The sequence below is a fragment of the Pteropus vampyrus genome, unplaced genomic scaffold, assembly GCF_000151845.1.
Source record: "Pteropus vampyrus isolate Shadow unplaced genomic scaffold, Pvam_2.0 Scaffold461, whole genome shotgun sequence".
NCBI classification, from domain to species: Eukaryota; Metazoa; Chordata; class Mammalia; order Chiroptera; family Pteropodidae; genus Pteropus; species Pteropus vampyrus.
The window spans coordinates 401,814-407,732 of record NW_011889242.1 but is presented as its reverse complement, the minus strand read 5'-3'; positions in this window follow the sequence as shown (position 1 = coordinate 407,732).

The following is a 5,919-nucleotide window of genomic DNA, read 5'->3' as shown; positions in this document are numbered from 1 at the left end:
TCAAGAGGATGTGGAGAAAAAGGAACCCTCATATACTGCTGGTTGGACTGCAAATTGGTACAGCCATTATGGAAAACAGTATGGCGGTTCCTCAAAAAAACTAAGAATTGATCTACCATATGATCCGGCGATCTCAAAGATTTGAAAACCCATATCCAAAAAAGATATTTGCACGTCGATGTTCATAGCAGCATTACTCACAGTGCCGAGGAAATGGAAGCAACCGAGGTGCCCTACAATAGATGATTGGCTAAAGAATCTGTGTACATATATACAATGAAATATTACTCAGCCATAAGAAGAGATGAAATATTGCCATTTGCAATAACATAGATGGACCTCGAGATAATCATGCTAAGTGAAATAAGCCAGACAGGAAAAGTTGAAAACCACATGATATCACTTATATGTCAGATGTAAACCTAAAAGCAACAAATGAGCAGGACAAACAGAGACTCGTGGACATAGACTAGTGGTTTCCAGATGGTAGGGTGTTGAGGAGGAGCAGGAAGGTAGACATGGTGAAAGGGGTCAAATATATGGTAGCTGAAGGAAACTGGACTTTGGGTGCTAAACACACAATAGAATATAGAGATGTCAAATTATAATGTACACCTGAAAATTATATAATTGTGTTAACAAATGTTACCCTAATAAACTTTAAAAAATATCTAATCAATTGTCAAAAAATAGAATTCAAAAGATAAAATATTAAATATTAAAATCTGTGTTCTATAAAATAAAAGACTGTTCAATTTCTCTAACAAAATTGGTCCTATTAGGGGAAAAGAAAAAGATACTCATAGAAACAAAAAACAAACTGGTGTTTGCCAGAGGAGAAGGTGTGGAGCAATGTGTGAAAAAGGTGAAGGGGAATATAGTCAATAACAGTGTGATAACTTTCATAGTGACACATGATCACTAGATTTAGTGTGTTGGTCACATAGAAAGATATATAAATGTCTAATCACTATGTTGTACACCTGAGAAACTAAAATAATATTGTAAGCCAACTACACTTAATAAAAAAGTTGATAATGAAAAACACAAAATAACAATAACGACAATGTACTTGGTGATTATAGCTTATAGGTCAGTGAAATTAATGTCAGCAATGTCATAAGGGATGGGAAGAGAGAATTGGAATTAATTTGTTATAAGTACTTACCTTACCCATGAAAGAATATAGTGTTATTTGAAAGTGGAATTGAATTAGTTGTAAATGTATATTGCAAATCGAAGGAGAGACACTAAATGTTTTTTAAAAGAAGTATTGTTCATTATATAAATAGAGCAGAAAAGTTGTTAGGGGCCAGAAGGTGAGGAAAATAAAAAAAGTTTGGTAAAAAGTTACTTTCAGTGTAAGATGAATAGAGTCATAGTATCTAATGGATAACATGGTGATTATATTGATAACATTTTATTATATAATTGAAATTTGCTAAAATTTCACACAAAAAGTAAATATGTGAGGTGATAGATGTGTTAATTAACATGATGTGCAGAACCTTGTTAGAATGTATATGTATTCCAAATCACACATTGCACACTTTAAATATCTTACAATATTATTTGTCAATTTTACCTAATAAAGCCTGGGGTGAGGGAAAATATAATTCATATACTAAGACAGAAGAGAAAATGTAATCATATAAAATGCTCAGTAAAAACACAAGTAGGCAGAAATGAGAAGATAACAAAAACAACAACAACAAAAAAAACAAGAACAGCAAACAGAAAACAATTACAAATATGTGAGATAACCCAACTCTACCAATAATCACTTTATATATGAATGGGCTAAATGCATCAATGAAAAGACAAGAGACTGCCTGAGTGGATAAAAAACATAACCCAACTCTAAGTTGTCTACAAGAAACTCACTTTAAATATAAAGATACAATAGATTAAAAGTAAAAGATAGAGAAAATATATCATACTAACACTACTTTTAAAAAGCTCGAGTAGCTATATTAATTTCAAAGATGACTTCAAAGCAAGGAAATTAGAAGGGGTAAAGAGGGATATCATATAATGATAAAGAGGTCAATTTTCCAAGAAGACTTAGCAATCCTTAATGTGTCTGTGCCTAAAACGGCACCAAAATACATGAGATGAAAAAACTGATAAAAGTGCAAGGATATATAGTGAATCCACTATCATAGTTGGAGATTTCACATCCTTCTATCAGTAATAGACAAATAAGCAGGCAGAAAATTTGATAAAAATGTAGTTTAACTCAACAACACATCATTCAACTGGATATAATTGACATCTATAGAATACTTCATCCAACAACAGCAAAACACTCATTTTTTTCAAGCTCACATGGAACAGTCACTAAAATAGACCACATTTTGTGATCTAAACACACCTTTAATAATTTTAAAAAATAGAAACTGTACAATGCTTGCCCTCAGACCACAATGGAAGAAAACTAGAAATCAGTACAGAAATATACCTGAAAAGTCCCCAAATACATGGAGATTAAACAACGTACTTCTAAATAATACATGGGTAAAAGAAAAATAATCTCAAGATAAATTAAAAATATTTTGAATGAAATAAAAATAAAAATACAACCTATCCAAATTTATGGAGTGTAGCAAAAACAATGATAGTGAAATTTATAGCATTTAAAATTAATATATTAGCAACAAAGATTCAAGTCAAGATAATAGAGTAGGTGAACATTGTGCTTGCCTCCTATCAAGACAACATCAAAATTACAACTAAACTACACAACAATGATCTTTGAGAATTGTCTAAAATCTAAGTGAACAAAAATCTTATAACTAAGCATATACAGAAGAAGCCATGTCCAGACTGGTAGGAGAGGTGGAGATGCAAACAAGCTAGTCCCACACCCACATGTGGCAGTTAAAAATTAGGAGAGATATTTTGGCTATGGAGTTTCTCCCTGAAAAACAAGGTATCTTAGCCCCACATCAGGCTCCCCAGCCTGGAGTTCCAGTGCCAGGAAGAGAAGTTCCCAAAACTTCTGGCTGTGTAAACCAGAGAAGGTTGTGGCTGTGTGAGGTAGATGGCTACTGGAGTACCAGGCATTCCTCTGAAAGGACTGTGCGTGGACTTAATTGCTCACCAACTCACTTGCTCTGAGCTCCAGCACTGAGGCAGCAGCTTGAAAGTGCCAGGGACATACAGGGAGGAGGGCAAGGGTTGGAGGGGCAGCTTTCTTTCAGACAGAAGTGCTGGCAGAAGACTTTGCTCCTTTGTTGAGCCATCCCACCACCCAGCCTACAGGTGCATGCCCAAGAAGTCCCCATAACTGAGTCTCTATCAACCTAACACATTCACCCTGCCCTGGTGATTCCCTGAGAACCCACTCCACCCAACTTGTGGGCCTATCCAAGCTGCTTCCAGAGGCTTTCCTATATAGCCTGCCTTGGCTCATGATGTGGACCTTCCTAAAATTTCTCAAAGGTTTACAAACCCCAAACACACAGCACCTGACCTGGTGTGCCCTGTATGTCTTGGTAAGCATCCCTAAGCCCAGCGCTAGCAGCAAGCATCTCAATTTGCAGCTTAGTCTATTCCAAGCCCAGCATATGTGGCAATCATATACAGATCACTTTTTAGCTCATACCAAGTGGCCCCATGCTGAGCAAATGCAGCAGGTGACTTTGGCCAGAAACAGAGCCCCTCTCAAGAGGCCCCAGAACCAATACACCTGGTGGCCTGCTTGAGACCTCACCAGAGCACTACTCAATTACCTTCACAAATGACACAACCAAAGCGCACACTGGGCTTGCACCAGAGGTCTGCTAAAGTGAATCCTGCTCTATAGGGTCAGCCCCTGCACAACAGCTACTTGACTATAGTAACCTGCTAGTCCTAACAACAAATCAACCCAAGAGTCAGTCTCTCCCATTGACATGCAAACAGCAACCAAGTCTCAACTACAACAGGAGGGCACAAACCACCAATACAAGGGACACACCTGGAGCACCTGGCTCAGGTGACAGAGGAGACTGTGCCACTGGGCCCTACAGAACACCTACTATGTAAGGCCACTCTATAAGACCAGGAGGCATAGCAGCTATCCCTAATTCATAGAAAACAAACACAGAGAAGCAGCCAAAATTGGGAGACAAAGAAACAGGTCCCCAATGAAAAAATAAAACAAAGTCCAGAAAAAGAACTAAACAAAATGGAGAGAAGCAATCTACCAGATGGTTATAAGGATTCTCTATGATCTCAGTGAGAACTTCAACAAAGAGATAGAAAACATGACAAGAAAACTTCCCTAACTTGGTGGAGAAAATAGACATACAAGCCCTGAAGCACAGAATCCTAAACAAGATGAATCCAGCGAGGTCCACACTAAGACACATTGTAATTAAAATGCCAAAAGTCAAAGATAAATAGAGTATCTTAAAAGCAGCAACACAAAAGCTGTTTGTTACCTACAAAGGAGCCCCCATAAAACTTCCAGCTCACTTCTCAACAGACCCTTTGCAGGCCAGAAGGCATTGACATGAAATACTCAAAGTGATGAAAAGCAAAGATCTAGAACCAAGATTACTCTACCAGGCAAAACTATCATTTAGAATTGAAGAATGGATAAAGACCTTCCCAGACAAGAAAAACCTAAAGGAGTTCATTGCCACCAAACCAATATTACAGAAATGTTAAAGAGACTTCTTTAAGAAGAAGAAGGAAAAAAGATAACATATGAATAATAAAATGGCAATAACTACATATCTAGCAACAATTAGTTTGATTGTAAATGGATTAAATGTTTTAACCAAAAGACATAGGGTGGCTGAACAAAGAAACAAGACCCTTACATATGCTGCCTACAAGATATTGATTTCAGATCTAAAGACACACACACAGACTGAAAGTAAAGGGATGGGAAAAGATATTTCATGAAAATGGAAATGGAAAAAAAAGTGCTAGGGTAGCAATACTTATACCAGAAAAAACAAACTTTAAAACAAAGGATATAAAAAGAGACAAATAAGGACCCAATAATCCCATTTCTGGGTATTTATTTGAAGAAGCCCTAAACACTACTTTGATGGGATATATGTGTCTATATGTTCATTGTAGCATTATTTACAATAGTCAGGATATGGAGTCAACCTGGGTGCCTATGCATCAATGAATGGAATATTATATACGTATATACAATGGAATATTACTAAGCCATAAAAAGAATGGCATCTTGCCATCCACAACAACATGGATGCACCTAGAGTGTATTGTGCTGAGTGGAGTTAGTCAGCAAGAGAAAGACAAATGTCATATGATTTCACTTATATGTGGAATCTAAAGAACAAAATTAACAAACAAAACAGAAACAAACTCATAGATACAAAGAATATTTTGATGATTTCCAGATGGGAGGGTATAAGTGGGAATGGGTGAAAAGGGGAAGCAATTAAGAAGTACAAATTGGTACTTACAAAGTAGTCATGGGGATGTAAGTATAGCATAGAAACTATAGTTCATAATATTGTAATAACTATGTATGATGTCAGATGGGCACTAGATTTATTCAGGGTGATCACTTCATAATTTATATAAATTGAATTTATATAATTTACGTTTACATAAATCTAATCACTGTGCTGTACACCTGAAACTAATATAATATTGTATGTCAACTCTAATTGACAAAATACAATTAAGAAAAGATTCTTCTTGAACCCTGATGATGCATTTTGATGTACTGTATTAACCCCTGGAGAGTGTATCTTAGTGCAAGAAACAATAATAAATTTCTCTTTTATTTCAAGGTTAATCAGGTTATCACTGGCAAATACTGTACCTTGTAAGGGAAATCTCTTCTGGAGATGAATGCAAGGCAGAAACAGGAAGAGGAACCTCCAGTGACTGAAATAACATCTCTGTACGTTGTTTTTGTTTTTGAAAACTTTATATTAAAGTATA